Here is a 26,291-nt window from a genome sequence, read left to right as displayed (position 1 = left end):
TAAAGAAGACAGGGGGCGGCCTCCGGAGCAGAAAAATAAAATATTTTAATACACTGTGTGGTTTATTTGTGTTTTTACCACTTTTCTTGCAGGTGAATGGGTAGGGGTACGATGTACCCCATACTCATTCACTTAGGGTGGGGGGCCGGTATCTGGGGGCCCCCTTATTAAAGGGGGCTCCCAGATTCCGATAAGCCTCCCGCCCGCATACCCCGACAACCAACGGCCAGGGTTGTCGGGAAGGGGCCCTGTCCTCATCAACATGGGGACAGGGTGCTCTGAGGTGGGGGGGCCGCAGTGCGCCCCCTGCCCCAGAGCACCCAACCCCCCCATGTTGAGGGCATGCAGCCTGGTACGGCTCAGGAGGGGGGGGGGGGGGGGGGCGCTCGCTCGTCCCCACTCCCTTCCTGGCTGGCCGGGTAGCGTGCTTTGGATACGGGTCTGGTATGGATTGTAGGGGGACCCCCTACGCCGTTTTTTTCGGCGTAGGGGGGGCTCTCCTTACAACCCATAACAGACCTAAGGGCCCGGTATGCTCCTGAGGGGGGGACCCAGGCCGGATTTTTATTTAAAATCCGGCGGGGACTTCCCCCTCAGGATTCATAACAAACGCCGCACACGTGTAGAATTGGCGGGAATCCAAGTCGGATCTCCCGTCGCTTCTATGACGGCTCTGTCTCCATCGCGGCAAGCCAGCTCGGCGCTGGCTCCCGCGATGGGGCTCGTAGGTGCTCAATCTCGCCGAGAAAGAGAGCGAGATTGACACAAAATCGGGTTCACCTACTGTACCCATACTAGAATCTGTCAAAGAAAGCGGTACTCACATATAACAGTCATTCCATCTGTAATCCATACAGTCAAAAGACTGAAAGTATTCCAGTGAGGGAATTTTTTTTATTTAAAAAAGGCCAAGTTAGTTTATCTGGCGTTCAATATACTAGATACAGTTAGGCCTGCGTTTCATACATCTGGAATTAGCAAACTAATGTGCTGGGGTTGGGAAAACATATATGTACCCATACTAGAATCTGTCAAAGAAAGCGGTACTCACATATAACAGTCATTCCATCTGTAATCCATACAGTCAAAAGACTGAAAGTATTCCAGTGAGGGAATTTTTTTTTTATTTAAAAAAGGCCAAGTTAGTTTATCTGGCGTTCAATATACTAGATACAGTTAGGCCTGCGTTTCATACATCTGGAATTAGCAAACTAATGTGCTGGGGTTGGGAAAACATATATGTACCCATACTAGAATCTGTCAAAGAAAGCGGTACTCACATATAACAGTCATTCCATCTGTAATCCATACAGTCAAAAGACTGAAAGTATTCCAGTGAGGGAATTTTTTTTTTATTTAAAAAAGGCCAAGTTAGTTTATCTGGCGTTCAATATACTAGATACAGTTAGGCCTGCGTTTCATACATCTGGAATTAGCAAACTAATGTGCTGGGGTTGGGAAAACATATATGTACCCATACTAGAATCTGTCAAAGAAAGCGGTACTCACATATAACAGTCATTCCATCTGTAATCCATACAGTCAAAAGACTGAAAGTATTCCAGTGAGGGAATTTTTTTTTTATTTAAAAAAGGCCAAGTTAGTTTATCTGGCGTTCAATATACTAGATACAGTTAGGCCTGCGTTTCATACATCTGGAATTAGCAAACTAATGTGCTGGGGTTGGGAAAACATATATGTACCCATACTAGAATCTGTCAAAGAAAGCGGTACTCACATATAACAGTCATTCCATCTGTAATCCATACAGTCAAAAGACTGAAAGTATTCCAGTGAGGGGATTTTGCTTATAAAAAATAATATATTTCATTGTGGTGCGAGTTGAATCGCAACAATGAAGAAAAATACTATTAAGGGACGAGGACGCGGTCGTGGTGGTGTCCGTGGAGCCTCTGTTGCTGGTAGAGGACGTGGCCGTTCGGCCCCAGGCGCACACAGTAGGGAACGAACTCCCTCAACTAGCCGGCAGAATGTACCGCAATATCTCGTGGGGCCCAATGCCGCTCTTAGGATGGTAAGGCCTGAGCAGGTACAGGCATTAATCGATTGGGTGGCCGACAGTGCTTCCAGCACGTTCACCACATGGTCTTCCACCCAGTCTTCTGCGGAAAGCGCACAGGTGGCACCTGAAAACCAAGCCCATCAGTCTGTCACATCACCCCCAAGCATATCAGGGAAACGGTCTGAGCCACAAGTTATGCAGCAGTCTCTTCTTCTGTTTGAAGACTCTGCTTCCAGGGTTTCCCAGGGGCGTCCACCTAGCCCTTCCCCAGTGGAGGAAGACATACCATGCACTGACGCACAACCACTTATGTCTCCAGATGAAGAGGACATGGGAATACCACCACAGCAGAGTCACCGACTCTCTGATGATGACGAAACACAGGTGCCCACTGCCGCGTCTTTTTGCAGTGTGCAGACTGAACAGGAGGAGGTCAGGGAGGGAGACTGGGTGGAAGACGATGCAGAGGACGATGAGGTCTTAGACCCCACATGGACTGAAGGTCGTGGCGATGACTTTCACAGTTCAGAGGAAGAGGTAGTGGTGAGACCGAGACAACAGCGAAGCCAAAGAGGGAGCAGGGGGCCAAAGCAGACGAGCCGCCGCCCCCTGAGTTCGCCTGCTACTGGACATCGCCAACAGGGACCCAGCCCCACAAAGGCAGCTTCAAAGAGTTCCCTGGCATGGCACTTCTTTAAACAATGTCCTACCGACAAGACCCGAGTGACTTGCACGCTCTGCCATCAGAGCCTGAGGCGAGGCATTAACGTTCTGAACCTCAGCACAACCTGCATGACCAGGCATCTACATGCAAAGCATGAACTGCAGTGGGGTACACACCTTAAAAACCAGGCACTCGCTGAGGCTCCCCCTGCTCCCTCTACCGCTGCTGCCTCGGCTTCCGCCTCGAGAGGAATGTTGCCACCTGCCGAGCAGCAAACAGAGGATGTGCCACCGACACCACCACCACCGCCACCGTCAACTAGCGTCTCCACTATATCACACAGCAGCGTTCAGCTCTCAATATCTCAAACCTTAGAGAGGAAGCGCAAATTCCCCCCGAGTCACCCTCGAGCCCTTGGCCTGAACGCCAGCATTTCTAAACTGCTGGCCTTTGAAATGCTGTCATTCCGGCTGGTGTACCCAGACAGCTTCAAACAGCTGATGGCCATGGCTGTCCCGCAGTATGTGGTTCCCAGCCGCCACTACTTCTCCAAGACAGCCGTGCCTTCCCTGCACATGCAAGTGTCCGATAAAATCAAGTGTGCACTGCGCAACGCCATTTGTGGCAAGGTCCACCTAACCACAGATACGTGGACCAGTAAGCACGGCCAGGGACGCTATATCTCACTAACTGCACACTGGATGAATGTAGTGGCGGCTGGGCCCCCGGCGGACAGTTCCTTGGCGCACGTCCTTCCGCCCCCTAGGATCGCAGGGCATCATTCTCTGCCTCCTGTAGCCTCCTCCTCCTACTCGGCTTCCTCCTCCACTGCTTCCACCAGCTCATCCGGTCAGCCACACACCTTCACCACCAACTTCAGCACAGCCCGGGGTAAACGTCAGCAGGCCATTCTGAAACTCATATGTTTGGGGGACAGGCCCCACAGCGCAAAGGAGTTGTGGCGGGGTATTGAACAACAGACCGACGAGTGGTTTCTGCCGGTGGGCCTCAAGCCAGGCCTGGTGGTATGCGATAATGGGCGAAATCTCGTGGCAGCTCTGGGACTAGCCGGTTTGACGCACATCCCTTGCCTGGCGCATGTGCTGAACTTGGTGGTGCAGAGGTTCATTCACCACTACCCCAACATGTCAGAGCTGCTGCATAAAGTGCGGGCCGTCTGTGCGCGCTTCCGCCGTTCACATCCTGCCGCTGCTCGCCTGTCTGCGCTACAGCGGAACTTCGGCCTTCCCGCTCACCGCCTCATATGCGACGTGCCCACCCGGTGGAACTCCACCTTGCACATGCTGGAGAGACTGTGCGAGCAGCAGCAGGCCATAGTGGAGTTTCAGCTGCAGCACGCTCGCGTCAGTCGTACTGCCGAACAGCACCACTTCACCACCAATGATTGGGCCTCCATGCGAGACCTGTGTGCCCTGCTGCGCTGTTTCGAGTACTCCACCAACATGGCCAGTGGCGATGACACTGTTATCAGCGTTACAATACCACTTCTATGTCTCCTTGAGAAAACACTTAGGGCAATGATGTTAGAGGAGGTGGCCCAGGTGGAGGAGGAGGAGGAGGATGAGGGCTCGTTTCTAACACTTTCGGGCCAGTCTGTTCGAAGTGGCTCAGAGGGAGGTTTGTTTAAGCAGCAGAGGACAGGTTCACAAGTCGCCAGCCAAGGCACTGTACTGGAGGACGAGGAGGATGAGGAGGAGGAGGTGGAGGGGGACGAGGATGACGCAAGTTCACAGCGGGGTGGCAGCCCAGGCCCATCACTGGTGCGTGGCTGGGGGGATACGGTGGACGATGACGATACGCCTCCCACAGAGGACAGCTTGTCCTTACCCATGGGTAGCCTGGCCCACATGAGCGAATATATGCTCCAATGCCTGCGCAACGACAGCAGAGTTGCCCACGTTTTAACGTGTGCAGACTACTGGGAGGCCACCCTGCTGGATCCCCGGTATAAAGACAATGTGCCCACTTTAATTCCTGAACTGGAGCGCGACCGTAAGATGCGCGAGTACAAGCGCACGCTGATAGAGGCGCTCTTGAGAGCATTCCCACATGTCACAGGGGAACAGGTGGAAGGTGAAGGCAGAGGAGTGGCAAGAGGTCGCCAACGCAGCTGTGTCACGGCCAGCTCATCTGAGGGCAGGGTTAGCATGGCAGAAATGTGGAAAAGTTTTGTCTCCACGCCACAGCTATCTGCACCGACACCTGATACGGAACGTGTTAGCAGGAGGCAGCATTTCACTAACATGGTTGAACAGTATGTCTGCACACCCCTCCACATCCTGACGGATGGTTCGGCCCCATTCAACTACTGGGTTTCGAAATTGTCCACGTGGCCAGAGTTAGCATGTTATGCCTTGGAGGTGCTTTCCTGCCCGGCGGCCAGCGTTTTATCTGAACGCGTATTCAGCACGGCAGGGGGCGTCATTACTGACAAGCGCAGCCGCCTGTCCACAGCCAACGTGGACAAGCTGACCTTCATAAAGATGAACCAGGCATGGATCCCACAGGACCTGTCCCTCCCTTGTGCAGAGTAGTCCTTATTAACTGCCTAAAACATGTCTTGTTGTGCTACGGGCCACTTCTTTATTTGATACAAATTTTATGAAACCCACAGTTGAATGAAACTCTTCTCTGTCTGGGCGCCGGGGCCTAACCAGATGAAAGTGGCCGGTTAAACTAACGGGTGACATGAAGCCATAACCTCTGCCATGCTACCTCTGTCTTCTGTCTGGGTGCTGAGGCCTAAGTCAAATAAAGCGGTCTTCTGCTGTGCTGGGGGATATGAAGCTAATCTCTGACCTCTCTCCTCTGTCTGGGTCCAAAGGCCTAAATCACTGAAAGAGGCCTTCTCCTGTGGTGTGTGATATGATGCCAGAATATGTGCTGTGGGGCCTCTCTCCTCTTCCTGGGTGCAGGGGTCAAATAAACTAAATTGTGGCCTACTCCTGTGGTGGTTGATATGATGCCTGATTCTCTGATGTGGAACCTCTCTCCTCTGTTTGGGTGAAGGGGTCAAAGTAACTAAATGGTGGCTTCTCCTGTGGTGGCTGATATGATGCCAGAATATGTGCTGTGGTGCCTCTCTCCTCTTCCTGGGTGCGGGGGTCAAAGTAACTCAATGGTGGCTTCTCCTGTGGTGGCTGATATGATGCCAGAATATGTGCTGTGGTGCCTCTCTCCTCTTCCTGGGTGCGGGGGTCAAAGTAACTCAATGGTGGCTTCTCCTGTGGTGGCTGATATGATGCCAGAATATGTGCTGTGGTGCCTCTCTCCTCTTCCTGGGTGCAGGGGTCAAAGTAACTAAATGGTGGCTTCTCCTGCGGCGGTTGATATGATGCCTGATTCTCTGCTGTGAAACCTCTCTCCTCCATCTGGGTGTAGGGGTCAAAGTCTTTCAAAGTCGCCTTCTCCTGTGCTGATTGATATAAAGCTGATGGTTGTGCCATCTGACATGGTTGCCAGGGTCTGATTCAATGGGGGCCTACTCCTGTGGTGGGTGATCTAAATGCCTGATTCTCTGCTGTGAAACCTCTCTCCTCCGTCTGGGTGTAGGGGTCAAAGTCTTTCAAAGTCGCCTTCTCCTGTGCTGATTGATATGAAGCTGATGGTTGTGCCATCTGACATGGTTGCCGGGGTCCCATTAAATTGGGGCCTACTCCTGTGGTGGGTGATCTAAATGGCTGATTCTCTGCTTTGAAACCTCTCTCCTCCGTCCGGGTGTAGGGGTCAAAGTCTGTCAAAGTCGCCTTCTCCTGTGCTGATTGATATAAAGCTTATGCTTGTGCCATCTGACATGGTTGCCGGGGTCTGATTCAATGGTGGCCTACTCCTGTGGTGGGTGATCTAAATGCCTGATTCTCTGCTGTGTAACCTCTCTCCTCCGTCTGGGTGTAGGGGTCAAAGTAACTAAATGGTGGCCTACTCCTGTGGTGGGTGATATGATGCCTGGTTCTCTGCTGTGGGATCTCTCTCCTTTGTCTGGGTGCTGTGGTCAAAATAATAGTAAGTGACCTTCTCCATTGGTGGGTGACTTGAAGCCTGATTCTGTGCTATGGGACCTCACTCCAATTAATATTGTTTAATTTTTATTTATTTTATGTTAACTCATCATTTCCCTATCTACATTTGTTTGCAGGGGATTTAACTACATTTTGCTGCCTTTTGCAGCCCTCTAGCCCTTTCCGGGTGTGTTTTACAGCCTTTTTAGTGCCCAAAAGTTCGGGTCCCCATTGACTTCTATGGGGTTCGGGTTCGGGATGAAGTTCGGGTCGAGTTCGGATCCCGAACCCGAACATTTTTCGAAAGTTCGGCCGAACTCGTCGAACCCGAACATCCAGGTGTTCGCTCAACTCTAGTTACAAGAGGTCAGAGATGTGCGCAAGAGTCAGGTGAGTTTGACACAAGTGATGACCAAACAGATGTAGATAATGGTGTAGCCAATCACACGAGGGAGCTAGGTAAGGGTACTTTCACACTAGCGTTTTTCTTTTCCGGCGGTGAGTTCCGTCCTAGGGGCTCAAATCCGGAAAAGAACTGATCAGTTTTATCCTAATGCACTCTGAATGGAGAGTAATCCGTTCAGGATGCATCAGGATGTCTTCAGTTCAGTCTTTTTGACTGATCAGGCTTTTCAGAAAACCGTAGCATGTTGTATTTTTACCTCCGGCCAAAAATCCTGAACACTTTGACCGAACGCCGGATCCAGTCTTTTTCCCATTGACTTGCATTAACGCTGGATCCGGCGCTGTGTGTTCAGTCAAACCGGATCCGGCTTTTGCATGTTAAACCAGAAAAATGTGAAAAAAAAGTTAAAGTCCATAAATCGTGGATCCGTTTTTTCCAATGTAATTTTTCATTGTGATCAAAATCCTGATCAGGATTCAAATGTAATCTGTTTTCACACGTTTTTCCGGATCCAGCGGGCAGTTCCGGTGTCGGAATTGAACGCCGGATTTAAACAACGCGAGTGTGAAAGTAGACTAAAGTGGGGGCATCGTCATGATCAGGGGTGATGATGGAAGCATGCCAGTGAGACAGGAGGGTGGAAGAATGCCCGTGAGACAACAGGGTAGAAGCATGCCCATGAGACAGCAAGGTAGAAGCAGTGGGATATCTGCAGCCAAACCCAGGAGAGGTACACCATCTACTACTCAGGAGACTACCTGTAAGAAACACACTAGCATGGGTTCATAAAAGCAATGGCAATCAGGCATCACACAGGAAAATGCCATACTCGCCAGTGTTGGAATTTTTCACCAAGTCACTGGGGATGTTAGTGTGTCAGTATCCAGGATGTGTGGGAGCAGGTGAGGCACAACAAGAGTGATGTTAGCAAGAAGGCCCTGCGTCAACACATGGAGCATCTCCATAAAGTTGCGTAGGAAATCTGTACCACTCATTTTGTGTTACAGCCAGGGGCATAGCTAGAAATGAATGGGCCCCATAGCAAAAAAAAATTATGGGGCACCCCCCTGTGCCATCCACAGATCCCCTCCCCTAAATAGTGCCATCAACAGATCCCCTCCCCTAAATAGTGCCATCCACAGATCCCCCTCCCCTAAATAGTGCCATCAACAGATCCCCCTCCCCTAAATAGTGCCATCCACAGATCCCCCTCCCCTAAATAGTGCCATCCACAGATCCCCCTCCCCTAAATAGTGCCATCAACAGATCCCCCTCCCCTAAACAGTGCCATCCACAGATCCCCCTCCCCTAAATAGTGCCATCAACAGATCCCCCTCCCCTAAATAGTGCCATCCACAGATCCCCCTCCCCTAAACAGTGCCATCAACAGATCCCCTTCCCCTAAATAGTGCCATCCACAGATCCCCCTCCCCTAAATAGTGCCATCCACAGATCCCCCTCCCCTAAATAGTGCCATCCACAGATCCCCCTCCTCTAAACAGTGCCATCAACAGATCCCCCTCCCCTAAATAGTGTCATCCACAGATCCCTCTCCCCTAAACAGTGCCATCCACAGATCCCCCTCCCCTAAATAGTGCCATCCACAGATCCCCCTCCCCTAAATAGTGCCATCCACAGATCCTCCTCCCCTAAATAGTGCCATCCACAGATCCCTCTCCCCTAAACAGTGTCATCCACAGATCCCCCTCCCCTAATCAGTGCCATCAACAGATCCCCCTCCCCTAAACAGTGCCATCCACAGATCCCCCTCCCCTAAACAGTGCCATCCACAGATCCCCCTCCCCTAAACAGTGCCATCCACAGTATCAAGTGCCTCTCTCCCCCCCCCATGTGCCAGTATCAGGTGCCAACCCCCCCAGGTGCCAGTATCAGGTGTCAACCCCCCTCCCCCCATGTGCCAGTATCAAGTGCCCCCCGCTCCCCCCATGGCAGTAACAGTCGGGTATTAAAAAAATAAAATAAACACTTCTACTTACCTCCATGTCAGCGATGCGATGCAGCCTCTTCCTGTGTCCCGCCCTGTATGTCCATATATGGAGTCAGTGCTTGTATTTCAGAAAAGTTTCTGCTGGGATTCGAACCCACGACCTTCTGTATCAGAGGCAAATCATCTAACCACAAGACCATAAGAGATGCCTTGCTACTGACTGAAAAAATATGAGACTTCTACTGTTATAGCTGGCTAAGTGTACATCTATACACATGACAGCTGCTCATATATAGAGATATAGCAGAGCTGAGTGTGCTGGGACAGCTGTCATATAGAGATATAGCAGTGCTGGGTGTGTTGGGGCAGCTGTCATGTGTATAAATGTACACTTAGCCAGCTATAACAGTAGAAGTCTCATATTTTTTTCAATCAGTTGCAATGCCTCCTTTATGGCTGTGAGGGTAAATGCTTTGCATCTGATACACTGATACATTGGAGGTTGTGGGTTCGAATCCCAGATACATCATGAGACTTTAGAATACAGTAAGATTAGATCACATTAGCGAGGGGGCCTGAACATTAAGACTGCTGCTGTGAAGGGGCCCTGAACATTAAGACATGACATCCATTTTCTAACTAACTTGAAAATAAACTGTCGGGCCCCGAAGCAGCTGCTTCCTCGGTAGTTACGCCACTGCCTGGCTGTCTGTGTGTGTTAATAAAAAAAAAAAAAAACGGAATGTGCTATGGTTGCTATGGCGATCCCTACGCCACTGGTTACAGCCTGATGCAGCAACCTCTGCATCTCCCACCAGCTCGCACCCCCTCTCCAGCAGTCTGGGTTTGTCAACATGAGCAGAAGGAAATTGTTGTTCCTTCTGCTGGAAATTGTTGTTCTTGTCATCTATTGCTCCTGATGCTCCTCATCACTCTTCTCGACAGTAATTGATCACCAAGGTGATTGCAAAAAGACAAAAGTTTGCGTGCACTCATCCGACGACGCAGAAGCTGAACGTGCAGCGCTGCATCCCTCTGCCTTATATCGATGTGATCGAGGGATGGAAAGATGGGGTTTGGTGGGATCGCCATTCCCGTCACTGTAGACAGGTATTTGTTGTATGATACAGCTGACACCCACAGCGTATGAAACGGGCTTACAGCATCAGCCCGCTCCATACATTCACTCAGCCAACGTGACATATAAATATACCTGATTTATAGCAAATTTGTGACTAATTAATTTGTAACGAATCAAATTTCCTGTCAAAGTTCGGAGAATAGGCCAAATCAAATTTTTCAAAACTTTGCTCTATTCAGAAAACATTGAAATAAATCCACATTGAGTTCACATTATCTGCGGGACCACTGCTTCTTCTTTACATTAGATGCTTCGAAGGTGGAGGAGTCTTTCCTTTTGGATGTACTTGGTCATGCCCTTTGGAGGCTTTGGACGTACTGTTCTGCTCCTTCACCATTTGTTTGTTATTCAAATACATTCGATTTTCAGATAAACCTTTACTTCAGGGTCTACCATGTAGTATCACAGAAAGGTTGAGAAACAAGAACTAAAATCCATCAAGTATTCATCCAGTAAAACATAAATCATTGTGTTAATCCAAATTAAGGCAAAATCAGAACTATTATGTAATACATGGTTGTGCTGAGTCCACACCACCACCACCACACCTAATAGAGGTGGTCTCAGTTATGGTGCCCCCTCTATGAGATTCATATGCCCTAATAGAGAGGCTGTTCTGCTGTTGTTCATGCAGATTTATGAGTAATATTGTCACATATGCCCACATATAGCTGTAAGGTTGGAATATATATTGGATCCATATATAACTCTCGCAATTTGCCCTCATAGTATGCTATGCCATCTACTTAGCATCTACTGATAGAAAGCTTTCATGATTTCATGATGACAGGTCAGATATGTATGCTGTCAGATTCATATGTGTAGAATAGTCGTGTCTACAGAATTGAGCTTAATACTAACTATCTTTCTGAGCATTGTGCAGGTATAGCTATGATTTAAATACAGTGAAGCATCTTTGATACAACTGCAAATTTACATAGAAAAATGGTCCAGAGAGTTGTCAAAACATGGAAAGAATGGTTTAGACAGAAAGCCAAGGGGAAGAACCTGAATAGAGCAAAATAATAGTAAAAATTATATTCTAAAAAGAAAATTCTACGCTGTATACAAGACAAAGCTAAGGAGCTGTCCAGCAGCTAGAATTGCTTACTCAGTAGTTTTGTGATTTCTAGAGCGGATCATGGGTCAAGTCATTTCATTATGTGTACATTAGAAAAAGATTAAAAAAAGAGGTCAGGGTCTTTGGAGAAAATATGATTGTGGCCAGCAGAAAGGGTTTCTCTGCTGGAGCTTTTGCAAGCTTTGAGTCAGTGTCATTAGATTTCATCTAAAGCAAAGATGGAGAACATTCAACTACAGTATCTAATGAGTGGTATATTAATAATAAATAGACTAAGGGTATTATGAAGTCATAGGAGGAATAAAAATGGGCTACAGTCAGTTCAGTTAATAAATGACAAATAGATGACAACATTAATGCAGCCAAAAGAGGTTCATTGGAAACCAGGTGGTAGAATACCTAGTTGGCCTAAGACATGAAAAATGTTAGTTGGTGGACACTCAGGCAACCCAGTGATCAGATGAATCATCATTGTCATAATGATATTACATTTACATAATCTTGCAAACAGCTACCTACTGTACCTGGTTAACTTTAAAGGCACAACATACGAGCAGCTGTAAATTTAGAAAGAATTGTGCAATCTGTTGTTACAAGAAGTACAGTACAAACTTGAGTTATTTCTTGTCCTCATTTCTGTAGGGGAGTTTCAATACATGTTCTGGATCTTGGATTCACTAACTGCAGCAAAAAGCTGAATGTGATATCATAGAAAGTTATATATTGCAATTAACCATAACTTTAAAGGGGTTATCCCATGACTAATATATAAAATTGTAAATTAGAGATCATATAGTACATGGAAATCTAGAACCAGCCCTGTACATCACATGGATCAAGAGATATGCTCATTCATTGTTTTAAAATAGAAAAAAGGGAGCGTAAATGGGGAGGGGGGTGTGGAGCTAAAAAAGAAAAAGAAAGAACGGAAGGACAGAGAGGTTCAGAGGGAGGATAACTGGGACAGGGGAAAGAGGGAGGGGGAGGGATTTACGGTGAATAGCGGGTGAAGGTGAGAAGAAATAAGGCGCCAAGGGATACCAAATGCCAAAACCGAGAGAAGGAAGAAATATAAGTGGCTGCTCACACGAAGTAGAACTAAAACTTTAGACCGGCCTGACTAGCAGGCCGCAACAAACAGTAGATACACGAAAAAAAGGAACCAGTGGAGCGCCAAGTGTTAAGGAGAAAATAGGGAAAAAGAAACCACTACATGTGGCTAATAAAGGCCTACAAAGCCACCCTAACAGTGTTAAGAGAGGAGGCCGTATGGTGTGATGCCAAATGAAATGGTGGAAATTAAAAATACAAAATTTTGGATATATAGTTAAAAACAATAAAAATGAATTCAAATCAATTGCTGTAATCCTCAGTACAATATGCACACAATCTTGTGTGTTACTCACTTCACCAGGGAGGGTGGCGCAAGATAAACACAAGACACTTGACGCCAGACCCCCTACCCTCACTGTGTTGTGGTCGCCTATAGAGTGTTGGTTCCCTTGTCATCCTATTGATCAATGACCCAATGGACTTCGAAAGTAACACATGGTAACTTTTATTGCAATTGGCTCGACCCGTATTGGGGCAATTAAAAAACCCCTTCCTCAGGAGAATATTGTAGTACAGATAGACAAATGGTTCTCAGCAATTTATAATAGGTCACATCAAGGAAGGCGTTCCACGTGGTGGAACGTTCACTCCCGGTCACGCGACCTGGAACCGGAAGTGTGTTTCACCCATGGAACGCATACTCAATTGATCCCACTTCTATACTCGGAAATCAACGGCTAAAAACCTGGCTCGACCGCTACTTCTACAGAATTGATTATATTCAACCATGATTGCTGTTTATTTGTTGATTTCCGAGTATAGAAGTGGGATCAATTGATTATGCGTTTCACGGGTGGAACGCACTTCCGTTTCCAGGTCGCGTGACCGATAGTGAACATTCTACCATGTGGAATACCTTCCTTAACCCCTTAGGGACCCATAATGTATCGGTACGGCATGGTTCCCGAGTCCTTAAGGACCCATGACGTACCGGTACGTAATGTGTTGTTCCGATCACCGCAATCATTGAGCAGGCACCTCGGCTAAATGCGCAGGGGGGTCCGTGACCCCCCCCCCCCCGTGTCGGCGATCGCAGCAAACCGCAGGTCAATTCAGACCTGCGGTTTGCGGCTTTTACCTGGTGAGGCGGCGGTGGTCGGCGGTGCCATCGGGTCCCCATGCGGCTGTAGGGGGGACCCGATGGCATAGAAGAGCCTGTGAAGAGCCTGTGAGATCCAGCCCCCTGGATCTCACAGGCCAGAAGCTGTATGAGTAATATACACTGTATTACTCATTAGTGATAAGCGGGAGGTGCCATATTCGATTTCGCCATATTTCGCGAATATTCGTGTTATATTCGTCGAAATCGAATATTCGTAATTATTCCAATTATCGCGAATAATATGCGATTTAAATAATCGCGTATTGCGATTATTATTTTATTTTTATTTTTTTTCCCCTTTGATAGTAACGTTCCTATGGCTAATTGACTATGGCTAGGTTAATATGTGTATCTTACGAATATTCCTAATATTGCTCTAACTTCGTCTTTTAGAATATTCGGAATATTCTAAAAGACGAAGTTAGAGCAATATTACGAATTTTCGTAAAATACACATATAGATTGTAATTTAGCTAATATAGTGCTATAATCCTTTTTTTTTTCTCAAATTTTTTTTGCCTCTGAACTTAAGATTTCTAAAATATGTACACTATTAAAAAAATTACTATAGCAGTATATTAGCTAAATTACAATCTATATGTGAATTTTACGAATATTCTTAATATTGCTCTAACTTCGTCTTTTAGACTATTCGTAATATTGCTCTAACTTCGTCTTTTAGAATATTTGTTATATTGCTCTAACTTTGTCTTTTAGAATATTACGAATATTCTAAAAGACGAAGTTAGAGCATTAGGAATATACGTAAAAAGTTGAAATCGCAATTCGATTATTATAACCTGAATGAATTGAATTGCGATTTCAACTTATACAGTCTACCATGTTTGGTTTGTTATCGCGATAATACGTCATAATCGTGTTTGTGTGTCCATACGTGCGTGCGTGCCTGTCTTTGTTTTTGAGTCGCAAGGGGAGCGGAGAGAGACAGAGATAAGTTTATTCGAAAATGGCAAAGAGCAATTTCAATCAAGAAGAGCTGGAAGCTTTGATCACTGTAAGTAATTCTACCGAAAAAAGTATGTCACTCTTAGGGGCGGCCACAATTCTAGTCACTCTTAGGGGCGGCGACAGTTCTAGTCACTCTTAGGGGCGGCCACAGTTCTAGTCACTCTTAGGGGCGGCCACAGTTCTAGTCACTCTTAGGGGCGGCCACAGTTCTAGTCACTCTTAGGGGCGGCCACAGTTCAAGTCACTCTTAGGGGCGGCCACAGTTCAAGTCAATCTTAGGGGCGGCCACAGTTCAAGTCATTCTTAGGGGCGGCCACAGTTCTAGTCACTCTTAGGGGTGGCCACATTTCAAGTCACTCTTAGGGGCGGCCACAGTTCAAGTCACTCTTAGGGGCGGCCACAGTTCAAGTCACTCTTAGGGGCGGCCACAGTTCAAGTCACTCTTAGGGGCGGCCACAGTTCAAGTCACTCTTAGGGGCGGCCACAGTTCTAGTCACGCTTAGGGGCGGCCACAGTTCTAGTCACTGTTAAAGGGACGGTCACTATTCAAGTCACTCTTAAAGGGGTGGCCACAGTTCTAGTCACTGTTAAAGCTGCAGTCACTATTCAAGTCACTCTTAAAGGGGCGGCCACAGTTCTAGTCACTCCTAAAGGGGCGGTCACTATTCAAGTCACTCTTAAAGGGACGGCCACAGTTCTAGTCACTGTTAAAGGGGCGGTCACTATTCAAGTCACTCTTAAAGGTGCGGCCACAGTTCTAGTCACTGTTAAAGGGACGGTCACTATTCAAGTCACTCTTAAAGGGGCGGCCACAGTTCTAGTCACTGTTAAAGGGATGGTCACTATTCAAGTCACTCTTAAAGGGGCGGCCACAGTTCTAGTCACTCTTAAAGGAGCGGTCACTATTCAAGTCACTCTTAAAGGGGCGGCTACAGTTCTAGTCACTGTTAAAGGGGCGGTCACTATTCAAGTCACTCTTAAAGGGGCGGCCAGAGTTCTAGTCACTGTTAAAGGGACGGTCACTATACAAGTCACTCTTAACCGCCTCCCGACCGCCTAACGCAGGATCGCGTTCCGGAGGCGGCAGCGCTGCGCAGAGTCACGCATATATGCGTCATCTCGCGAGACGCGAGATTTCGCTCAAAGCCGGCCCGCGCATGCGCATCGCGGGCCGGCAAAAGTTAGAGGACAAGTTCGTCACCAGCCTGCCAGCCACGATCATTGGCTGGCAGGTTGGCGATTTTCAAAAAAATGAATCACAAGCCATTAGTAAATATGATCTGTTATATGGCTTGTCTGCTCCTCTGCTCCACCTTAGCCCCAGATCACCCCCTGCACCCCAATTAACCCTTTGATCACCCCTTTGATCGCTCCTGTCAATCACTAGTGAAAGGAAAAAAGTGATCTTTTTTTTTTTCACTGGTATTGACTGCTAGGTTTTAGGGATAGTTTAGGCCCCTTGGTTAGGTAGTTTAGGAATCAGTTAGCGCCCAGCCCACCGCACCGCAGTCCCTTATTCCCTTATTCGCTGATTAGCGTATCGCTAATCAGCATTTGTACTTTTATAGTATCTGTGAGTGATCAAAACTGATCACGGTCAGATCTATAATAGTATTAGTGTCACTTTAGTTCGCCCTCCACCCAAAACGCAGTGTTTGCCCGATCAGGCCTGATCGGTCGCCCACACGTGCGTTCACCCACGCCCGCCCCACCGCAGTGACAAAAAATATATATTTTTTGATCACTGCACATTCACTTTACACGCGCTGCGGCGATAAAAGAATCAGTTTTCATATTTTTTATCAATCGCAGCGGCCTCCGGTACTTCGCTAGCCTCCCCTTTGTAAGACAGGCTTGCTTTTTATCTTGGGTAGTCTCAGGGAATACCCCTAAATTTAGTAGCCCAAATGTCAAACAGGGGGTATTCTTCTGAAGAGGCCTACAGGATTCTGACCCAGTCGGATGAGGAATGGGAACCCTCATCTGACGAATCTAGCGGGTCAGAATATGAACCTGTAGAAAGTAGTGGCTCTCTGACCCAAAGTTCGGACGAGGAGGCTGAGGTCCCTTATAGCACCAGGCGTACCCGGCCCTGTGTCGCTAGACCACAGGTTACGCAGGATCCGCTTCAAGAGCAGCAGAGTGGGGCTGTCGGATCACGTGGTGAGGCATACACCAGCAGCCCAGCCCTCCCTGGACCTAGTACCAGCACTGCCGTACAACATGGTGAAGTGGCGAGCACCAGAAGGGCAGTTGAAGCTGGTACGGTGGCACGTGCAGTAGTTACCCCGTCGCAGCCACCGCACAGACAGGCCCGTAGAGCCCCTAGAATCCCTGAGGTGCTGGCAAACCCTGATTGGCAGTCGCCAACTTCAGCCGCACCATTAGTTCCCCCTTTCACCGCCCAGTCTGGAGTTCGGGTTGAGACGGCTCAAATCGGTTCGGCCCTGGGATTTTTTGAGCTGTTCTTGACTGCGGAGCTCCTGGACTTAGTCGTGGCAGAGACAAACCGGTATGCCACACAATTTATATCCGCCAACCCGGGAAAATATTATGCCCAGCCTTTCCGGTGGAAACCAGTCTAAGTTTCCGAAATTAAAATTTTTCTGGCCCTTCTCCTCAACATGGGTCTAACTAAAAAGCATGAATTGCGGTCATATTGGTCCATGAAACCGATTCATTACATGCCCATGTTCTCTGCTGCTATGTCCAGGGCACGATTTAAGGCCATCCTGCGTTTCCTGCATTTTAGCGACAACACCTGCCGTCCCAGAGGCCACCCAGCTTTTGACCTGCTCCACAAAATTCGGCCCCTCATAGACCACTTCAACCAGAAATTTGCAGATTTGTATACCCCCGAGCAAAACATCTGCGTAGACGAGTCCCTAATACATTTTACCGGGCGCCTTGGCTTCAAACAATACATCCCAAGCAAGCGTGCCCGGTATGGGGTCAAATTGTATAAGCTCTGTGAAAGGGCCACAGGCTATACCCACAAATTTCGGATCTATGAGGGAAAAGATCAGACCCTGGAGCCGGTCGGTTGCCCTGACTACCTGGGGAGCAGTGGGAAGACAGTCTGGGACTTGGTGTCACCCTTATTTGGCAAGGGGTACCATCTTTATGTGGACAATTTCTACACAAATGTGGCCCTCTTTAGGCATTTGTTTCTAGAACAGATTTGCGCCTGTGGCACCGCGCGAACTAGTCGCGTGGGCTTCCCCCAACGGCTCGTTACCACCCGTCTTGCAAGGGGGGAGAGGGCTGCCTTGTGTAACCAAGAACTGCTCACGGTGAAATGGAGAGACAAGCTGACGTTTACATGCTCTCCTCCATTCACGCAGACACGACAATCCAAATTGAGCGAGCAACCCGTGTCATTGAAAAGCCCCCCTGTGTCCACGACTATAATTTGCTCATGGGAGGGGTGGACTTCAATGACCAGATATTGTCTCCGTATTTAGTGTCCTGCAGAACCAGACGCTGGTATAAGAAGGTGTCTGTATATTTGATTCAATTGGCTCTGTATAATAGTTTTGTTCTCTACAGTAAGGCTGGGAGAACACGATCCTTCCTCAAATTCCAGGAAGAGATCATCGAGAACTTCCTGTATCCAGAAGGTTCCGTGGCCCCATCCACCAGTGTAGTTAGCCGTCTACACGAGCGACATTTCCCCAGTGTCGTTCCTGGTACCTCAACCCAACCGTCACCCCGAAAAAGATGTCGTGTCTGTAGCAGGAGTGGAATAAGGCGTGACACACGCTATTTCTGTCCTGACTGTCCTGACCACCCTGCCCTATGCTTTGGAGAGTGTTTCCGGAAGTACCACACACAGGTACACTTAGCATAGGGATTGCATCTCACAGGACAGGTACACAAGGCTATTAGGGCCCTTTTACTCTCAGCTACTGCAAACCTCTCCTTTCATCTGGGATAAAGTGCATAATGTACTTCGCCACATCTTTGGGCGATTTGCGCTTTGCAAATTGTCCCATGGGGAAGGAGAGGTTTGTCCTATAAAAGGTAAAAAAAAAAAAAGGTAAGCAAATAAGTTAACTTCAGTTCAAAAAGTTAAAAAAAGTTTATGTTCTGTTCAAAAGTTATTATAAAGTTAATAAAATTTATTGTGTTGCGGCCTGCTTTTTCTTTTTTGTTTTGTTTTTTTTACCTTCCAGGTGGACCAACCGATGAACCAGCTGCAGCACTGATGTGCATTCTGACAGAAGCATTGCGCTGCTGTCAGATTACACACAAGTCGGTGTATGCGGCGCTGCAAGACGAGATTTCTCCTCTGCAGTAAAAGATACGTTTGCCAAGGCATATGAGCTGAGGAGGTGGCGGTGTTCATATGCTTTGGCAAACACTTTGTATATAAAAAAATAAAATAAATCCCGGCAATGATTTATTCATCCACATCGATTGATGTGAATGGATTAATCTGGTTTGCCAGGGCATACGAGCTAAGTGGGTATGGATGTTGGGCGGAGCTCCTATGTCCTGGCAGACGCCTTTCCCCTTTTTCTTTTTTTGGCAGAGATTTTTTTCATCCACATTGATCGATGCGAATGAAGAAATCTGTGCCGTTCATTTTTTTCTTTCAGCCCAGAGGCTGAACAGAAAAAAAAAATCTCATTACCCGTATGCTCAATATAAGGAGAATAGCAGAAACTCCTAATGCTGGCCATACATGTAATGATTGCGGAGACCCTCAAATGCCAGGGCAGTACAAACACCCCACAAATAACACCATTTTGGAAATAAGACACCCCAAGGTATTCGCTGAGGGGCATATTGAGTCCATGAAAGATTGGAATTTTTGTCCCAAGTTAGCGGAAAGGGAGACTTTGTGAGAAAAAAACCAAAAAAATCAATTTCCACTAACTTATGCCCAAATTATTTTTTTTCTATGAACTCGCCATGCCCCTCATTGAATACCTTGGGGTGTCTTCTTTCCAAAATGGGGTCACATGTGGGGTATTTATACTGCCCTGGCATTTTAGGGGCCCCAAAGCGTGAGAAGAAGTCTGGTATCCAAATGTCTAAAAATGCCCTCCTAAAAGGAATTTGGGCACCTTTGCGCATCTAGGCTGCAAAAAAGTGTCACACATGTGGTATCGCCATACTCAGGAGAAGTTGGGGAATGTGTTTTGGGGTGTCATTTTACATATACCCATGCTGGGTGAGAGAAATATCTTTGTCAAATGCCAACTTTGTATAAAAAAATGGGAAAAGTTGTCTTTTGCTGAGATATTTCTCTCACCCAGCATGGGTATATGTAAAATGACACCCCAAAACACATTGCCCAACTTCTCCTGAGTACGGAGATACCACATGTGTGACACTTTTTTGCAGCCTAGGTGGGCAAAGGGGCCCACATTCCAAAGAGCACCTTTCGGATTTCACCGGCCATTTTTTACACATTTTGATTTCAAACTTCTTACCACACATTTGGGCCCCTAGAATGCCAGGGCAGTATAACTACTCCACAAGTGACCCCATTTTGGAAAGAAGACACCCCAAGGTATTCCGTGAGGGGCATGGCGAGTTCCTAGAATTTTTTATTTTTTGTCACAAGTTAGTGGAAAATGAGTATTTTTTCTTTTTATTTTTTTTTCTTACAAAGTCTCATATTCCACTAACTTGTGACAAAAAATAAAAACTTCCATGAACTCACTATGCCCATCACGAAATACCTTGGGGTGTCTTCTTTCCAAAATGGGGTCACTTGTGGGGTACTTATACTGCCCTGGCATTCTAGGGGCCCAAATGTGTGGTAAGAAGTTTGAAATCAAAATGTGTAAAAAATGACCGGTGAAATCCAAAAGGTGCTCTTTGGAATGTGGGCCCCTTTGCCCACCTAGGCTGCAAAAAAGTGTCACACATGTGGTATATCCGTACTCAGGAGAAGTTGGGCAATGTGTTTTGGGGTGTCATTTTACATATACCCATGCTGGGTCAGATAATTATCTTGGTCAAATGCCAACTTTGTATAAATAAATGGGAAAAGTTGTCTTTTGCCAAGATATTTCTCTCACCCAGCATGGGTATATGTAAAATGACACCCCAAAACACATTCCCCAACTTCTCCTGAATACGGAGATACCAGATGTGTGACACTTTTTTGCAGCCTAGGTGGGCAAAGTGGCCCATATTCCAAAGAGCACCTTTCGGTTTTCACTGGTCATTTTTTACAGAATTTGATTTCAAACTCCTTACCATACATTTGGGCCCCTAGAATGCCAGGGCAGTATAACTACCCCACAAGTGACCCCATTTTGGAAAGAAGACACCCCAAGGTATTCGCTGATGGGCATAGTGAGTTCATGGAAGTTTTTATTTTTTGTCACAAGTTAGTGGAATATGAGACTTTGTAAGAAAAAAAAATCAAAAAAAAAAATCATAATTTTCCACTAACTTGTGACAAAAAATAAAAAATTCTAGGAACTCGCCATGCCCCTCATGGAATACCTTGGGGTGTCTTCTTTCCAAAATGGGGTCACTTGTGGGGTAGTTATACTGCCCTGGCATTCTAGGGGCCCAAATGTGTGTGGTAAGTAGGTAAATGACCTGTGAAATCCGAAAGGTGCTCTTTGGAATATGGGCCCCTTTGCCCACCTAGGCTGCAAAAAAGTGTCACACATGTGGTATCTCCGTATTCTGGAGAAGTTGGGAAATGTGTTTTGCGGTGTCATTTTACATATACCCATGCTGGGTGAGAGAAATATCTTGGCAAAAGACAACTTTTCCCATTTTTTTATACAAAGTTGGCATTTGACCAAGATATTTATCTCACCCAGCATGGGTATATGTAAAATGACACCCCAAAACACATTCCCCAACTTCTCCTGAATACGGAGATACCACATGTGTGACACTTTTTTGCAGCCTAGGTGGGCAAAGGGGCCCAAATTCCTTTTAGGAGGGCATTTTTAGACATTTGGATACCAGACTTCTTCTCACGCTTTGGGGCCCCTAAAATGCCAGGGCAGTAAAAAATACCCCACAAGTGACCCCATTTTGGGAAGAAGACACCCCAAGGTATTCAATGAGGGGCATGGCGAGTTCATAGAAAAAAAAAATTTTGGCACAAGTTAGCGGAAATTTTTTTTTTATTTTTTTTTATCACAAAGTCTCCCTTTCCGCTAACTTGGGACAAAAATTTCAATCTTTCATGGACTTAATAAGCCCCTCAGCAAATACCTTGGGGTATCTTCTTTCCAAATTGGGGTCATTTGTGGGGTGTTTGTACTGCCCTGGCATTTGAGGGTCTCCGCAATCATTACATGTATGCCCAGCATTAGGAGTTTCTGCTATTCTCCTTATATTGAGCATACGGGTAATGAGATTTTTTTTTCCGTTCAGCCTCTGGGCTGAAAGAAAAAAATGAACGGCACAGATTTCTTCATTCGCATCGATCAATGTGGATGAAAAAATCTCTGCCAAAAAAAGAAAAAGGAGGGGAAAGGCGTCTGCCAGGACATAGGAGCTCCGCCCAACATCCATACCCACTTAGCTCGTATGCCCTGGCAAACCAGATTTCTCCATTCACATCAATCGATGTGGATGAATAAATCCTTGCCGGGATTTTTTTTTTTATATATATATAAAGTGTTTGCCAAAGTATATGAATACCGCCACCTCCTCAGCTCATATGCCTCGGCAAACGTATCTTTTACTGCAGAGGAGAAATCTCGTCTTGCAGCGCCGCATACACCGACTTGCGTGTAATCTGACAGCAGCGCAATGCTTCTGTCAGAATGCACATCAGTGCTGCAGCTAGTCGATCGGTTGGTCCACCTGGAAGGTAAAAAAAAAAAAAAAAAAAAAAGAAAAAACCAGGCCGCAACGAAATAAATTTATTAACTTCAGAACAGAACATATTAACTTTTTTTAACTTTTTTAACTTTATTACTTACCGGTAATTTTATTTTTGTTTCGTTTTTTTTACCTTTATAGAACAAACCTCTCCTTCCCCATGGGACAATGTGCAAAGCACAAATCGCCCAAAGATGTGGCGAAGTACGTTATGCACTTTATCCCAGGTGAAAGGAGAGGTTTGCAGCAGCTGTGAGTAAAAGGGCCCTAATAGACCTGTGTGCCTGTCCTGTGAGATGCAATCCCTATGCTAGGTGTACCTGTGTGTGGTACTTCCAGAAACACTCTCCTAAGCATAGGGCAGGGTGGTCAGGACAGTCAGGACAGAAATAGCGGGTGTCACGCCTTATTCCACTCCTGCTACAGACACGACCTTTTTTTCGGGGTGGCGGTTGGGTTGAGGTACCAGCAATGACACTGGGGAAATGTCGCTCGTGTAGACGGCTAACTACACTGGTGGATGGGGCCACGGAACCTTCTGGATACAGGAGGTTCTCGATGATCTCTTCCTGGAATTTGAGGAAGGATCGTGTTCTCCCAGCCTTACTGTAGAGAACAAAACTATTATACAGCGCCAATTGAATTAAATATACAGACACCTTCTTATACCAGCGTCTGGTTCTGCGGGAAACTAAATAGGGAGCCAACATCTGGTCATTGAAGTCCACCCCTCCCATGAGCGCATTATAGTCGTGGACTGAGAGGGGCTTTTCAATGACACGGGTTGCCCTTTCAATTTGGATTGTCGTGTCTGCGTGAATGGAGGAGAGCATGTAAACGTCACGCTTGTCTCTCCATTTCACCGCGAGCAGTTCTTCATTACACAAGGCAGCCCTCTCCCCCCTTGCAAGACGGGTGGTAACGAGCCGTTGGGGGAAGCCCACGCGACTAGTTCGCGCGGTGCCACAGGCGCAAATCCGTTCTAGAAACAAATGCCTAAAGAGGGCCACACTTGTGTAAAAATTGTCCACATAAAGATGGTACCCCTTGCCGAATAAGGGTGACACCAAGTCCCAGACTGTCTTCCCACTGCTCCCCAGGTAGTCAGGGCAACCGACCGGCTCCAGGGTCTGATCTTTTCCCTCATAGATCCGAAATTTGCGGGTATAGCCTGTGGCCCTTTCACAGAGCTTATACAATTTGACCCCATACCGGGCACGCTTGCTTGGGATGTATTGTTTGAAGCCAAGGCGCCCGGTAAAATGTATTAGGGACTCGTCTACGCAGATGTTTTGCTCAGGGGTATACAAATCTGCAAATTTCTGGTTGAAATGGTCTATGAGGGGCCGAATTTTGTGGAGCCGGTCAAAAGCTGGGTGGCCTCTGGGACGGGAGGTGGTGTTGTCGCTAAAATGCAGAAAACGCAGGATGGTCTCAAATCGTGTCCTGGACATAGCAGCAGAGAACATGGGCATGTGATGAATTGGGTTCGTGGACCAATATGACCGCAATTCATGCTTTTTAGTTAGACCCATGTTGAGGAGAAGGCCCAGAAAAATTTTAAGTTCGGAAACTTGGACTGGTTTCCACCGGAAAGGCTGGGCATAATAGCTTCCCGGGTTTGCGGTTATAAATTGTGTGGCATACCGGTTTGTCTCTGCCACGACTAAGTCCAAGAGCTCCGCAGTCAAGAACAGCTCAAAAAATCCCAGGGCCAAACCGATTTGAGCCGTCTCAACCCGAACTCCAGACTGGGCGGTGAAAGGGGGAACTAATGGTACGGCTGAAGTTGGTGACTGCCAATCAGGGTTTGCCAGCACCGCACCTCAGGGATTCTAGGGGCTCTACGGGCCTGTCTGTGCGGTGGCTGCGACGGGGTAACTACTGCACGTGCCACCGTACCAGCTTCAACTGCCCTTCTGGTGCTCGCTACTTCACCAGGTTGTACGGCAGTGCTGGTACTAGGTCCAGGAAGGGCTGCGCTGCTGGTGTATGCCTCACCACGTGATCCGGCAGCGCCAGCCCCACTCTGCTGCTCTTGAAGCGGATCCTGCGTAACCTGTGGTCTAGCGACACGGGGCCGGGTACGCCTGGTTCTATCAGGGACCTCCACCTCCTCGTCCGAACTTTGGGTCAGAGAGCCACTGCTTTCCACAGGTTCATATTCTGACCCGCTAGATTCGTCAGATGAGGGTTCCCACTCCTCATCCGACTGGGTCAGAATCCTGTAGGCCTCTTCAGAAGAATACCCCCTGTTTGACATTTTGGACTACTAAATTTAGGGGTATTCCCTGAGACTACCCAAGAAAAAAAGCAAACCTGTCTTACAAAGGGGAGGCTAGCGAAGTACCGGAGGCCGCTGCGGTTGATATAAAATATCAAAACAGATTTTTTTTTAGCGCCGCAGTGCGTGTAAAGTGAATGTGCAGTGATCAAAAAAAAATAATTTTTTGTCACTGCGGTGGGGCGGGCGTGGGTGAACGCACGTGTGGGCGACCGATCAGGCCTGATCGGGCAAACACTGCGTTTTGGGTGGAGGGCGAGCTAAGGTGACACTAATACAATTATAGATCTGACCGTGATCAGTTTTGATCACTTACAGATACTATAAAAGTACAAATGCTGATTAGCGATACGCTAATCAGCGAATAAAAGTGACTGCGGTGCGGTGGGGTGGGCGCTAACTGACGCTAACTACCTAACCAAGGGGCCTAAACTATCCCTAAAACCTAACAGCCAATACTAGTGAAAAAAAAAAGTGACAGTTTACACTGATCACTTTTTGTCTTTCACTAGTGATTGACAGGGGCGATCAAAGGGGTGATCAAAGGGTTAATTGGGGTGCAGGGGGGTGATCTGGGGCTAAGGTGTAGTGTTGGTGCTACTCACTGTGAAGTCTGCTCCTCTGCTGGATCCAACCGACGAAAAGGACCAGCAGAGGAGCAGAGAAGCCATATAACAGATCATATTTACTAATATGATCTGTTATATGGCTTGTGATTCGATTTTTTAAAAATCAGCAACCTGCCAGCGACGATCATTGGCTGGCAGGTTGCTGATGCAATTGTCCTCGAACTTTTGCCGGCCCGCGATGCGCATGCGCGGGCCGGCTGTGACCGAAATCTCGCGTCCCGCGAGAGGACGCGCCGGCGCGTCCAAGCGGAATGAAACAACCACCTCCAGGACGCGTCGCTGCGTTCGGCGGTCCGGAGGTGGTTAATCAGTATTTTGTGGAAGCAGGTATATCACAGCCCTAAATCTGTATTTTGCGGAAGCAGGTATATCAAACCACAAAATCAGCATTTTGTGGAAGCAGGTATATTGAAGGCCTCAATCAACGTTTGGTAAATATAGGTATATCAAACCCCTTAACCAGTATTTTGTGGAAGCAGGTATATCGCAACCCTCAATCAATATTAGGTAGAAACAGGTATGAATTTTGTGGAAGCAGGTATATTGCAGGCCTCAATCAATATTTAGTATAAACGGGTATATCGGACCCCTTAATCAGTATTTTGTGGAAGCAGGTATATCGAACCCATCAATTAATATTTGGTGGAAACAGATATATCAAACCCCTTAATTGGTATTTTGTGGAAGCAGGTATATTGTAGGCCTCAATCAATATTTGGCAGAAACAGGTATATCGAACCTTTAATCAGTATTTTGTGGAAGAAGGTATATCGCAGCCCTCAATCACTATTTTGAGGAAGGAGGTATATAGCAGGCCTCAATCAATATTTGGTAGAAACAGGTATATCGATCCGTTTAATCAGTATTTTGTGGAAGAAGGTATCTCACAGCCCTTAATCAGTGCTTTGTGGAAGCAGGCATATCAAGCCCCTTAATCAGTATTTTGTGGAAGCAGGTATATCGCACGCCTCAATCAATATTTGGTGGAAACATCACTATCGAACCCCTTAATAAATATTTTGTGGAAGCAGGTAAATTGCAGCCCTCAATCAGTATTTTGGAGAAACAGGTATATCGCAGCCCTCAATCAATATTTG

This window comes from Bufo bufo, chromosome 11 (genome assembly GCF_905171765.1).
Source record: "Bufo bufo chromosome 11, aBufBuf1.1, whole genome shotgun sequence".
In the NCBI taxonomy this organism is placed as follows: Eukaryota; Metazoa; Chordata; class Amphibia; order Anura; family Bufonidae; genus Bufo; species Bufo bufo.
The sequence above is the reverse complement of the archived record's forward strand: the minus strand, read 5'-3'. Positions refer to the sequence as shown.